This window comes from Lepidochelys kempii, chromosome 5, assembly GCF_965140265.1.
Source record: "Lepidochelys kempii isolate rLepKem1 chromosome 5, rLepKem1.hap2, whole genome shotgun sequence".
NCBI lineage: Eukaryota > Metazoa > Chordata > Testudines > Cheloniidae > Lepidochelys > Lepidochelys kempii.
This window is the reverse complement of record NC_133260.1, coordinates 14,874,468-14,887,730: the sequence shown is the minus strand read 5'-3', so window position 1 is coordinate 14,887,730 and position 13,263 is coordinate 14,874,468. Positions and strand designations below refer to the sequence as shown.

Here is a 13,263-nt window from a genome sequence, read left to right as displayed (position 1 = left end):
GTTTAATGCAAAATTCATGTCTTCACGGGAGGATTCATCTAGTCATAAAATAATGGGGGGCACTCCTTGAAGGTCAGCCAGGCATCCATAAATTCAGACCTATCCCTCTTGAATCTAAGAGAATAATTGGGGTGGAAATCAGCACTAAAAGCTTTTTTTGGTAAATTTCCATACTTCAGTTTTAGAAAAAAATCATGAGTGGGGAAAAACAATTCCCAAAAGGAAGCAGTGCTATGTAGTGGTTAGAGGGGCTTATGAATCAGGAGACCAGGGTACTGTGCCTAATTCTGCCATGTGAACCCTGGCTATATCATTTAGTCTCACTGTGCCCCTATGGAGATAATGCTCTGCAAAATGCTTTCAGGTCCCCAGCCAAAAGTGCGCATCATTGCTTCAGAACCCCAAACAAGGCTCTTCTTTCCTGTGCGCCCCAGAGGAGAGCAGGAAAGACGTTCTGGCGGAGAAGGCATGGGACCGGGAGGCAGGGCACCTGGGCGTCTCCTCTGAGCTCTGGGCCAAGTTACATTGTCTCCGCGCCTCTGCTCCCCCACCTCCAAAAGGGGGATAAGAATCCTGAGGCCTGTGCAGAGTGCAGTGCGATGGGACACACACAGGAGCAAAGTACCGGGCTACATTTCATTCTTCCCCACGTGCCAAATCAACTGGCCTGAGCACGCCCTGGAGTCTAAAGCTGATGGGCCCAATCTCATGGCAGGCATTTCAGGGTCCGCCAGGCAGAGAGAAACTGGACCCCCTGTAGCATCCCCCCGCCCCACCGCAGTGAGTACCACCAGCCAGGGGCTCGCGGGGAGTCGGAGCTGCTGGCACTCAGTGCCAGGGGGGTTTCCAAGGCAGGGGTGGGGGGTCAGGGTGGCCCAGAGCCGCAGCTGCTGCCCCTTGCAAGCGCCTGGCCTCCCCCCGCACGGCAGCTGCTGTGTCACTGTCCCCGGCCCACGGGCAGCTCTGACGGGGCGCGGGGCTGCGGAGCCTGGGGCTCCCACCCAGCTCCCGCGCCCGGAGCCTTTGCCCGGCCCCTCACCGCGGGGAGCGAGGCGCACAGGCACGGGGGATGCCGCGGGGAGCAGCGGGGCAGGGGCTCCTCGAACCAGCCGGGAGGTGCCAGAGCCGGGGGGCGTCTCTCCCAGGCCGCCGGGGCCGCACCCAAACCTAGGCAACCCCGGCTCAACCCATTCATCCAGCCGCAGGTCGCAAGCACCACTCGCGGGCAGGCCCTACCCCACCCACCCCCCTTTAATTCCTACAGCATGCCGCAGGTAACACCCGAGGGCGGGGTGCTGAAATGGAGAGCTGCCAAGGATGGGGGGGGGGGGGGGGAAGAGGGCATAATAAAAAGCCATCGAGGTGGATGCAAATTTGCACCCCGAATTTCATTGCCTTTGCCCGCAGACGGGCAAGGGATGTGGTTAATGCGAATTGGGAATCTACCTCGTAAACCACAGCCAACCGTGATCCCATACACCCACCTCATTAGCTCCTGTCTGTACCAACACTCAATTAGTTAGGGTTTGCTTTATTCATACCGAAGTCATCTAAAACCTGTATAAAGATAAAGCCCACTTCGGATCGCTCTCTGCGCACACACTGCCTAACTGTAATATATTAATAGGATCCGAATTAAATGCAGAAAAATGCACAGCTAGCCAACACAACCACAAGTTGCTTAATTCCAAGTAACCACAACACACAAAACCCACCACTCTCTAAAGCAGTTGGGTTCAGTGGAAACTAAAAGGATGACAATATCTCCCATCAATTAATCCTGTATCATCATCAGGAGAGAGAGAAGGCCCCGAGAATGCACCAACCACAACCAAAGAAGCTTCTATCCATCAGACACGTTTCTGGAACAAACAAGTATTGTAGGAAACAGAGCAACGCTCAGGAACGATCTCACCCCCGCAATTCATTGCTCCCTATTACCGGGGGGTGGGTGGGGGCTTTATCTAAATATTCTTTTAATTCGGGTCTGACCGCGATCAAGCTGCGTGCACCCCCACCCCTGAACAGGCATCCCCCCAGTGCCTCGTTTGTCCGAGTGACTGTATCGGAACGATGCCATGAAAACAAAACACACGCAATCCCGATAAATCCAGAAGGCCCAATTTGCAATTCCTGATCCCGTTCCCACCACACTCCGCAATGGGAGTTCTCCGACAGCGGGGGGGAGGAGGAGGAGGAGTTCGGTCTAGACAACATGCAATCAACACACATCCACGCAAGACATTGCCCCTCTGAAAAAAACAGAATCACATGGGAGGGATAAAAATGAAAGCAAAATACATGCCGCTGTGGCCGATGGAAAGGAAAGGGAACAGGATCCTGAACAATCACGGCGCTGGGCACAAAAAGCATCCAGGCCACCGACCTGCCCTTTTGGATTCGTAGCCAGGAAAAAAAAAAAAAGCAAACAGCTGCAAGCTGGCCACCACAACTGCAACCCAATGCAGCAAAAGGAGGCTTCACAACAAAGGGAAACACACCCCTCCTTGGAGCACAGACCTGACAGCGACAACACGGTTTACAGTCCACAGCTCTAGGCTCTTCCCTGCCACCGAAGCACTGAAATGCCCTTTTGCCGGTGAGCAGAAGCTGCTCCCAGCCTGAGAAAGAGCTTGCCTGGCGCTGGGAAGGTAGATGAAACCCAAGCTCCCATAGACCCCAGGCAGTTACAATGGTGCGTGTGCGTCTTTTACAGTGTCCAGCTATTCGATGGCTCTTTCCTGGCAATCTGCACAGACACCCACCGAACAAACACGAGTGCAAAGGGTGCAAAAAACACAACCAAACACACCAACCCTCCCCCCCCCCCCCATCTAGAGATTATCTTGCTTTACCTTGCGGGCCGTCCACGGCTAGGGCAGAGGGTGGCCTGGCTGGGGCAAGGGGGTCCGGATGTCAGATTCCTGCCTTTAGGTTCATGAGTCCTGCCTTGATGAGGGAGGTCTGACTGCCCAGTGCACAGGAGGAGAAAAACCCGGCTCTGACACGGAGAATGTAGGACTGTGACGTCTCAGCTCCTCCTGACGACCCACGTGCATGGACTTTAAAAGAAAGGGACACGCTGGCCATGCTGGGAAATGTAGTTCCGCTTCTCACCCTCCCTGTGCGGGGAAGAATTCTGGGCCTGGAGTTTCTCTGCATCTGGGTAAGGGGGAGTTTGGCTTGTACCTCTTTAGAGGCCGGAGTTAGGACCAGGTCCATTTGAAGTGGAACAAGGAAATTCTCTTGCATTAAGGCTCCTATTTCCCACACACACAAACACTTAAAAACTCTTCAGATAAAGCACCGGGGACTATATACTGAAGGCAAAAATCCCATAGTGGCCGGGGGGAAAGTTTAGCTAGATGGATTATTTCAGGGGTTCTCAAACTTCATTGCACCATGACCCCCTTCTGACACAAAAATTACTTCATGAGCCCAGGAGGGGGACCAAAGCCTGAGCCTGCCCAAGCCCCACTGCCCTGGGTGGGCGGGCCAAAGCCCAAGCCCCACCACTCAGGGTAGGGGGTCCAAAGCTGAAGCTCAAGGACTTCAGCCCCAGGCAGGGAGCCTGCAACCTGAGTCCTGCTGAAGCCCTCGGGCTTTGACTTCAGCCCTGGGTAGTGGGGCTAAGGCTTCAGCCCCGGGCCCCAGCAAGTCTAAGCCAGCCATGGTGACTCCATTCAAAGGGGATCCCAACCCACTTTGGGGTCCCGACCCACAATTTGAGAACCACTGGATTATTTCAACTGTAGGATCCCTGGGACAGGGACCTAATCTCTCTTTATTTGTAAGACACCCAAGCAAATGTTGTGTGTTATATACATAATTATTATTTATATTGCAGTAATGCTTAAAGGCCACACTCAGTGATTGGGACCCTATTGCGCTAGGCGCTGTACACTCACATCTGACTCGAAGAGTTTTTATACTTCAATAGATTGTAAACTCTTTGGGGGCAGGGACTGTCTTTAGAGATTACTAATAATTACAACTGACTACCTTAGTCTTTAGGGCAGGGACCCTCTTTAGAAGCTACTAATGAGTGTTCTATTAGGCCAGGGCTTTTTTGCATCCAATAATAAAAACACAGAACTCAACACTTTCAAAGTACTTTGCATGCAGTGATTAGTGAAGCATGGATGCTAAGGGACCTGCCCAAGGTCATAGAGGAAGTCAGTGGCAGAGCCAAGCCAGCGCCTCCTTCACGGCCTTACCCTCCAGGTATAGCACAGGTATAGCTCGGCAAGACTAGTGATTCTAGGCATTGCGAGAAGTGGTGAGCCTACCCCAGCTGCTTCTGCTTATGGCTAGAGGTCATGGCAGCTCATCTGAAGAGCTGCCTCAGTGTTACGTTGCCAGCTGGTAGGGAGCTTGCAGTTACTCAAGTGCTGTCAGCAGTAGCCTGGGCAGTAATGCAGCCTACTACTGCGAACTTGGTCTGGCTTCCCAGAATGAGTGTGATAGTTTAACAGTCAGTAGAATTTGTCCGTTAGGCAAAATGAAACCTGGGTCTTCCATTTTTCAGCCATTTCAGGGCCCCAATGCGACGAGTGGGAGGGTTATGCCACAGCACACCCCTTTTGACTTCAACTGGGGCCTGTCCACCAGGGAATCAATCGCTGGATCATGGCCTGACTTTTGGTACCTCAGTTTCCCATCTTTAAAATGTGGCATAACACTCCCTTTCTCCCATCCTTTATCTGTCTTGTCTCTTTAGATAGCAAGCTCTTTGGGGGCAAGGGCTCTCTCTTTGTGTATGTTTTGGACAGGGCCTAGAACAATAGGGCCCTGAATTCAGCTGGGGTTGGTAGGCACTACCTTGCTATAAATAACGCTGTTGACTAACAATCATAAATTGAGCAATAGCAGCTAAAACATTTTGAAACAAAGTCACTTTATTTTTACTTAATTATCATTAAAACATTGTTAATACAAATAGTATGCAAAAAACATTTAAAATTAAAAAATAGAACTTATGCTTTTCCACGTGTTCAGATGAATTTTACAGTTTCCTGAGACTTAATTATGGCAACTCTGAAATGTTTTCCTAGGCATTCAAATTCATTCTCTTTTCTCCCCTCAGGCCTACTCTATACCATCCAGTTCTCTAGATGACAGTTTCTTATCTGAGCGTTCCTTTCTTAGTTATATTTAAGACACTTAAAAACTTTTATCGCGTATGTTACCTTGCAGTTTCTCTTTAACACGCACCTGTATAAATATATAAAGCTGGCAGACATACATATCTCTTGCAGGGAGAATTGCCACCCTACATTAACCTGTCTAGCTGGCCTTTAAAAAACTTAATTTTATGTTGACAGTGAAATTGGATTCAAAAGATTTCTCCCTGCTGTGCTTTATTTTTGACCATATTGTACATAGCCGTTCCTGGGCATGTTGCCATGACAACCTTATATTCACTGGAGGGTGTCTGCAATTGGGAGAAGACATCGTTAATTTAGTTCTGGATTTTTATTTTAGTCACCGTTTTAGGCAAGAGGAACTGCTCAGATTTTAATATTTTCGCCCAAGATCAATTTAATTATTAAACCAGTACCAGTAGTATGACTCGGTTGAAGCTGTAGTTGGCATTTATCTTGTAAAGAGGGAGCTCACTGAAATGGACAACAGCCGTAACCAAGACCCACATTCACTGGCCATTATGCCGGCCACAGTGTAACGTAGACAGACTCTGGTTGTCAGCAGCCAGGATCATACCTGGGACTTCTGGAGCTTAATGCATTAGCCTCTACTGCATGGGCTAGAAGACACACGTCACTTAGACAATGCAATAGCAGACTGATTAATCTCTAGCTGGCCTAAGCAGCCACTAGAGGGGAACAGAGTGCCACACCAAGCTGGCATGGGTTATATACTTCCTCTGCCTGAGGAAGCACTATCCAAGCTTCAGAGACTTCCCAGCTGAAATTCCGGACAAGTCCCCCCTTGTAACACTGACAGACCCTGGGTAGCAGCGGCCGGGGTCAAACCTGGGATCTCTTGAGCTTAACGCATGAACCTCTACCGCATGAGCTACAGGACACATCTCTTAGCCAAAGCTGTAGCAGGCTCATCAATCTGTAGCTGGTCTAGGTGCCACAAGAGCGGGACAGAGCGCCACCCAAGCAGGTCTGGATTACAGTAGCACTCACAGCCTTCAGCTCCGCAACGCAGACCGCTGCCCAGCCACCTACCACGTCAGGTTGAGCACCCAGAACTTGGGTTGCCAACTTTCTAACTGTACAAAACCAAACACCCTTGCCCCGCCCCCTGCCCCGACCTTCCCCGAGGCCCTGCCCCTTCTCCGAGGCCTCACTCCCCAGTCACCCTATCCCCCCTCCCTCCATCACTTGCGGTGTTGACTGAAGACGCCAGGGTCCCTTTTCGACCGGCTGTTCTGGTCGAAAACCGGACGCCTGGTAAACCTACCCAGAACCAAGATTCTCAAACAACTCCATGCCTAAAGTTAGGTTCTCAAGTCCATTGTTAGGCAGATAAATAAGGACCCTGGTTATCAAGAGTGCTGAGCACGCAGGCTGTGTCCACAGTAGACAAGGCAGGTGTATTTTTAACATGTGTTATCTAGTTGAGGTAAACTCTAGGTCCCCCTAAGGGGGTGATGGGGGTTAGTGGTTGTTACAAATACACCTTTTTTCCTGGTTAAAGGCAAGACCTTAACAGCTCCCACTTAGTTACATGCCTAGATGTGGATTTAGGCATCTTATTGTAGTCATCCCATTTTGACAATCATGGGCCGTGCAAGAAGCTTTACTGCCATGAGCCGTCGCATTGAGTTCATTGGGACAACTCACACGAGTACAGTTACTCACTTGCATAAGCATGTGCAGAGTCAAGACTTAAAGCAGAACCCACAGTGGCTAAGCAAGCAGCGGGAACCTATGTGTCCATCAGGTTTGTAGTACTACTGCCTTGACATGGTTAGGACACAATTTGGTCTGGTCTGCACAGGCAAAACCAAACCATGTCATAACATGATTGGGACACCACTGTGTTGTGAATTCATTCCCTACCATGGTTGTAACTGTAGTGAAGACAAGTCCTTATTCAACATGTATGTGAGATTGCTTGGAGAGATCACAAAATGTCATGGGCTACCAGGCTATTAGTAAGTCAATGGCACAGAGCCCAACCACATACATCTCAGCCGTCTCCTGGCTGTTCCAGTATCTGAAGGAAATTTGAACCTGGATGAAAGGAAGCTGGTGCAAGCTAAATCCAGGGAAGATGGAGGGTGTTATTGTTCATTATTTACCGCATAGAGCACACAATGTGCTAAGGAACTTCCATTTTCATTAGTACCAATGGAACTCCAGCTAAGAAAGGATGGAAAGGGACACCATCAACTTTATTAGATTGCAAAAATGTACTTGAATAGTCATTTTATTTTGTGCATTTGAAGCTTGCCAGGTCCATCTCCTTGGTGATGTTCTTTTCACAGCCTGTCCTGGCAGTGGGGAGATGCTGTCTTTAAAGGAACTGTAAGCTGTTGCTTAGTCTTGTCGGGCCCTTAGCCAGACACAAAGCAGCATGCACTTCTGCTGGCTGTTACTGCACACTGGCAGAGCATTAGGGTGGGAGGAGCTGGCAGTGGCGAGGGAATTCCACTTTCAACAAAAATCCCACCATGGTAAGAGTTAGCTGTGAAAAGCAGAACAAGGAAAAGGGGCCATGGCTGTTATTTCACATACCATGTGCTGGGTAATAACATGAGATGACCACAGGCTTGTTTAACGAAAGTGGCTCTTTAATAAAGCAACTATTTACAGACTTGCCGCTACTGCAGCTTAGCAATCTAGCCATGTGTCAAAGGAACCACTTTCTGTTGCTCCCTCCTAACCCTGTTGCTCCTCCCTTTAATTTCCATGAAGGTTGCTATAGCTGTGACTGTGATCGTGTGTGCAGCGGTGCAAATCAGGAATAAGTCCACTAAGAGAGAGAGAGTCAAGCTGAACAGAGAATTGAAATCTAGCAGTGTTGTCCGATTCCAAAGAGTCATAGAATTTAAGGCCAGATGGGACCACCAGAGCTATGGGACATAGGCACCTTGATAATCCCATCCTACGTGTTTATGATTAAATATTTCCAGGGGAGAGTTAGTTGTGCTGATAAGTTTTACGCTATGCAGATATGTGATAGTTCCTATCAAGATCAACTTTCCAGATGCTTCACAAAACTAAGAGAGGGGAAGAAATAACCCCAGTCTACAATCGGGGAAGGAAAAAATATCACCCTAATCTTCAGAGCATAAAAGCCCACCAGGCCCATCTAGTCCCCTATCTTTTTAGCAGAGAAGCAGCAGCCAAAGGGGAGTTTTCAGGTATCCTTAGGGGAGCAGTAGAGGGAAGCCAGGTAGTCCAATTGGTTGCTTCGGCCGTAGAGAGCAGAGTCTGCTACACATTGGGAATTAAATGGGCCCCTTTCTTGACCCAGACCTGTCTAAGCATTTCAAAGCAGGCAACACACCACCCAGGGCTTTATCCAGCAAGGTGCTGAGCACCCTCAGCTCTCACTGATTTCAGTGGGAACTGAGGGCCCTCTGGAGCTCAGAGGAGTGCTTATCACTGAGGTCTGTGTCCAGCAGCACTAGAGCAGTGTATTCAAGAGCCTAGGACAAAGCTCTGACATGTTTCAGCACCACTATTCAGCTGGAATTAGAGCAGTTGTTCTGAAGTGGCTGAAGTAGACCAAGAGTTGAGCTCACTCCCCGGTGACCTTGTCTGTGCCAGTGTCAGATAGAGAGATTACTCTTGGAAACACTGAAATGCATAATGTCAGAGATGACACAATAACTGCAAAGGAAAAAGAGACTGGGAAGAATGAACTACTCAAGGCACAAACTGTGAGAGGTACAAAGACACTGGGCCAAATTCTGTTCTCAGTTATACCCATAGAATAGACTTATTGGTTAGCCCAGAAAGAAAGGGATGGTTGATACAGCTTTGGAGGGAAATGTGTGGAATAGTTACAATGTGTCATTGATTTCAGTGGAACTTGGATCCTAAATACCTTTGAGGATCTGGGCCAGTTTGCCTGCAAACTGTTCCCTTCTTGCTAATCTAGTGGTGTACTCACACTGACTTCTGAAAAGTTGCTCTGGATTTACATTGGCATAGTGTGGTAAACCCAGGACAAACAACTACAAAAGGGGGGATAGTAATTAGTCCCAGGGGTTTAAAAGGCCCCTCCCTATCCACTGAGGAGAGAGAACCATGGGGCAATAAGGTTCAGCTGGTTGCTAGGGAACCAGTTAGGTTCAGCCGGCTCCAACTACTTGGGACCTTTTTAAACCCTCCCCTGGGTGGTAGGAGGGGGAGAGTGAGGGAGTGAGAGGAGCAGGGAAGTTGCCGGTAGGCTGTTTGCAGCAAGACACCAGACCTTCCCAGTAGGGAGGCTGCACTCGCTCCCCAGAAGGGAAGGAAGACAGGCACAAGGGACTGACTGAGGAGAGGAGTAGCAGGACCCAGTGCCACCCGTAAGGATTCACCTTGCCCCAAACCTGAGTCTCCAAGGCTAAAAAGGACTGAGCCTACTGAGGCGAACAAGGTATTTTGCCACACGTGGTGTGAGAAGTGGGATGTGGTGAGTGAGTAAGGCTCTGTGGCAAGCCATCTCAGGGCAGGGTCAATCACACACACACACAAAAAATGGAGGATGTAGTGAAGGCATTGGTACAGGCCACTGCGGCCCAACAAGAGGCTACCAGGGTGCAGATGCTTGCCCAGCAAGAGTCAGTACGCATCCAATAGGAGACGAACTAATTACTGATGAACCAGGTGGCCTGAGATCAAGCCACCCTGAATGAAGTAGTGAACCAGTTAAAAGCCCTGACCACGTTGACGCACGGGCCCCAGGGGATTCGGCCGCTGCGAGCAAGCAACTATTTACAGAAGATGACTACGGATGACAATATAGAGGCATATCTCCTCCCCGTTGAGAGGACGGCACTGCGGGAGGCCTGGCCTCAAGACCAGTGGGCAGGTGTCCTGGCTCCATTTCTGTGTGGGGAGCCCCAGAAGGCCTATTTTGACATGACCACAGAGACAGCTATGGATGAAGGCGGAAATCCTGTCAAGGTCAGGTGTGACATCAGCCATATGGGCCCAGCGCTTCCATGAGTGGAAATACTGGGACAGCAAACTGCTGAGGTCCCAGCTATTTGATTTAATCTTTCTCGGAAGTGGCTCTACCCCGAGACCCATGGGTCGGAGAAGATAGTGGAAATCCTCGTGTTGGACAGGTACATGAGGGGGTTGCCGCCGGACATACGGGGGTGGGTCCGCCAAAACAATCCCTCCTCCTATGATGAACTGGTAGCCCTCGTAGAGAGACACCTAGCAGCCCAAGAAGTTTCGCGGATCACTGGGGAAGGAAGGTGCCAGAATCGGAGATAAGTCTCTGCGCCGAGGCCCCGGTTTGCCCTAACACCAGGCCAGACTATGGAGGGGAGGAAGAAGGCCGAAGAGCAGCCAGAGGTCCTGGAGAGACTTGAGGCTGGGAGGAGAAAGGCTCAGGAGATAAAGCCCAGAAGTCCGAAAAATTGGGGGCTGCCCTGAGCAGGGTACCGATGTTACGCATGTGGCAAATTGGGGCATATCGCTGCCCAATGCCCAAATCTAGAAGAGCCCATGCAATGTGAACTGAGAGATATAGGTGGACCATGTGATCTAATAAGTCTAGTAGGGGTTGCGATGGTCCCTCATAGATACACTAGACCCGTTAAGATGAATGGTATAGAGACCACCACGTTACTAGACTCAGGAAGTGCAATCACGCTGGTCTTGGGAAAGCTGGTTGGGCAGGACCAGCTATCCCGGGCCAAATGCTCAGGAATATCCTGTGTGCATGGGGATGTCAGTTACTATCTGACCATCCCTGTAAAAACAGAAGTTCTCGGAAACCCCACTAAGGTGACGGTGGGAGTAGTTCCGAAACTCCCCTACCCAGTTCTTATTGGATGAGACTTCCTGGGGTTTGATAGCCTACTCCCTGGGGAGAAGGTGGAAGAAAATAATGAACCCGGGACCCAGGGTGTGGCTCAGATAGATACCCCCCCCCGACCTTCCACGAATTTGGCCAGGATTTGTTCTCCCCTCCGGGAAAGCCCCTGAAGACTCGGAGGGAATGGAGGGCAGTCAAAAAGAGGGGAATGAGGATCTTGACCCAGTACCAGAAATCTATGCTTGTAGGGGAAAGAGGTGGCTCAACAGACAGCGGGGCGGGGCAGGAGATCAACGACCCAATAGCCGGACCTTGTTTTCCAGGGGTTTTCCCTAAGGGGAAGACAGAGGTAGATCCCCCTGAGTTTGGACAAATGGGGACCTCACTCGCGAATTTTGGTCAGGATCAGGCCAATGATCCAATATACAGCAATATTTGTAAAGAAGTAGTCAAGGTAAATGGGATCCCCGTGGAGGGGAAAGTCAAGGGCCCAGGGCCATATTATGTGATTAAGGGTGATCTGCTATACAGAGTAGTCCAGGTCCAAGAGCAAGTCGTAGAACAACTCTTGGTCCCACAGAAGCATCAGAGGGGCATGATGGATCTGACCCACAGCCATTTATTTGGGGGCCATCTAGGGGTAGATAAGACCCTTGATCAGATTCTGCAGAGGTTTTTTTGGCCCCACATTTATGTGGCTGTCCGGCGATATTGTACCTCCTGTCCAGAATGTCAGGTACATGGGCCCCGACCAAACCTAAGGGTCCCTTTGGTACCTCTACCAATTATTGAAATCCCATTCAAGCGAATAGCTATGGATCTAGTAGGGCCACTGGAGAAGTCAGCCCGGGGTCATCAGTACATTCTGGTAGTACTAGATTATGCCACCTAATATCCCGAGGCCATACCCCTACGGAACACTATGTCCAAGACCATAGCCAAAGAATTAGTCCGGATTTTTTCCATAGTAGGGATACCTAAAGAGATCCTGATGGACCAAGGGACCCCCTTTGTGTCTAAGTTAATGAAGGACCTTTGTGCAATGCTCCATATATGGACCCTCAAGACGTCAGTCTATCATCCCCAGACTGATGGTTTTGTCTAGCGCTTCAAGAGAACATTGAAGAACACACTACGGAAAGTGGTTAGTCGCGACGGGAAAGACTGGGACTCCCTGCTGCCATACTTGCTGTTTACTGTATGGGAGGTTCCCCAGGCTTCCACTGGATTCTCCCCATTCGAGCTGTTATATGGTCGCCACTTCAGGGGCATATTGGACATGGCCAAAGAGGGCTGGGAAGAACAGCTGAACACTGGGAGAAACATCGTTGAACATGTATTGCAAATAAAAGACAGGATAGCCCAAGTCACCCTCCTTGTGCGCGAACACATGGAGAAGGCCCAAGGGGCCCAACAGACATACTACAATCGGCAAGCAACGACCCGGAAGTTCCAGGTGGGAGACCGGCTATTGGTGCTCATACCCACGGCAGAGAGCAAGCTCCTGGCCAGGTGGCAGGGGCCATATGAGATAATAGAAGCCATAGGAGAAGTCGACTATAAGGTCCGACAGCCGGGTCACCGGAAGCTGGAGCAGATCTACCGTATAAACCTGCTGAAACCATGGCAGAATAGAGAAGTGCATGTGGTTGCACTAGGGGCACCATCCCCTAAAAGCGACCAGCCCGACCAAGTGGGAATATCCCCAGAGTTGACTCCGGAGCAGCGATCTGAAGTGATCAGCCTGATTAAACGCAACCAGGATGTGTTCTCAGAAAAGCCAGGCAGGACTACTGAGGTACACCATCACATCTGCCCGGGGCCTGGAGTGAAGGTGAACGTCAAGCCATACTGGATCCCGGAGGCCAAAAGAGAGGAGATCAGGACAGAGGTCAGGAAAATGCCGGCCTTAGGAGTCACTGAAGACTCCCATAGCCAATGGTCAAGCCCAGTGGTTTTAGTGCCTAAGCCGGATGGCAGCGTGAGGTTCTGCAACAACTTCCGAAAGCTGAATGAGGTGTCCCAGTTTGATGCATATCCTATACCCCGGATAGATGAACTAATTGACAGATTGGAAAAAGCATGTTTTATGTCTACCCTTGACCTGACCAAGGGCTATTGGCAGATCCCCCTGGCCAAGGCCGACAAAGAGAAGATGGCCTTTGCAACTCCAGAGGGACTATATCAGTACACTGTCCTCCCCTTTGGGTTGCATGGGGCACCCACTACTTTCCAAAGGCTCATGGACAAACTGTTGCGACCACATGGCAAGTACGCGGCAGCCTATCTCGACGATGTTAT

The 13,263-nt window shown here is 50.1% G+C and overlaps 1 protein-coding gene across 7 annotated transcripts in view; it reads right to left on the bottom strand.

Moving 5' to 3' along the window:
* Positions 1–3,036, bottom strand: part of CTIF (cap binding complex dependent translation initiation factor) — a 347,267-nt gene extending 344,231 nt beyond the window's left edge. For all 7 annotated transcript variants that reach the window (XM_073343500.1, XM_073343502.1, XM_073343501.1 and 4 more), the window contains exon 1: positions 2,856–3,036. The gene's annotated coding sequence lies outside the window, so the exon portion shown is untranslated. The remainder of the gene's footprint in view (positions 1–2,855) is intronic.
* Positions 3,037–13,263: the final 10,227 nt, after the last annotated feature.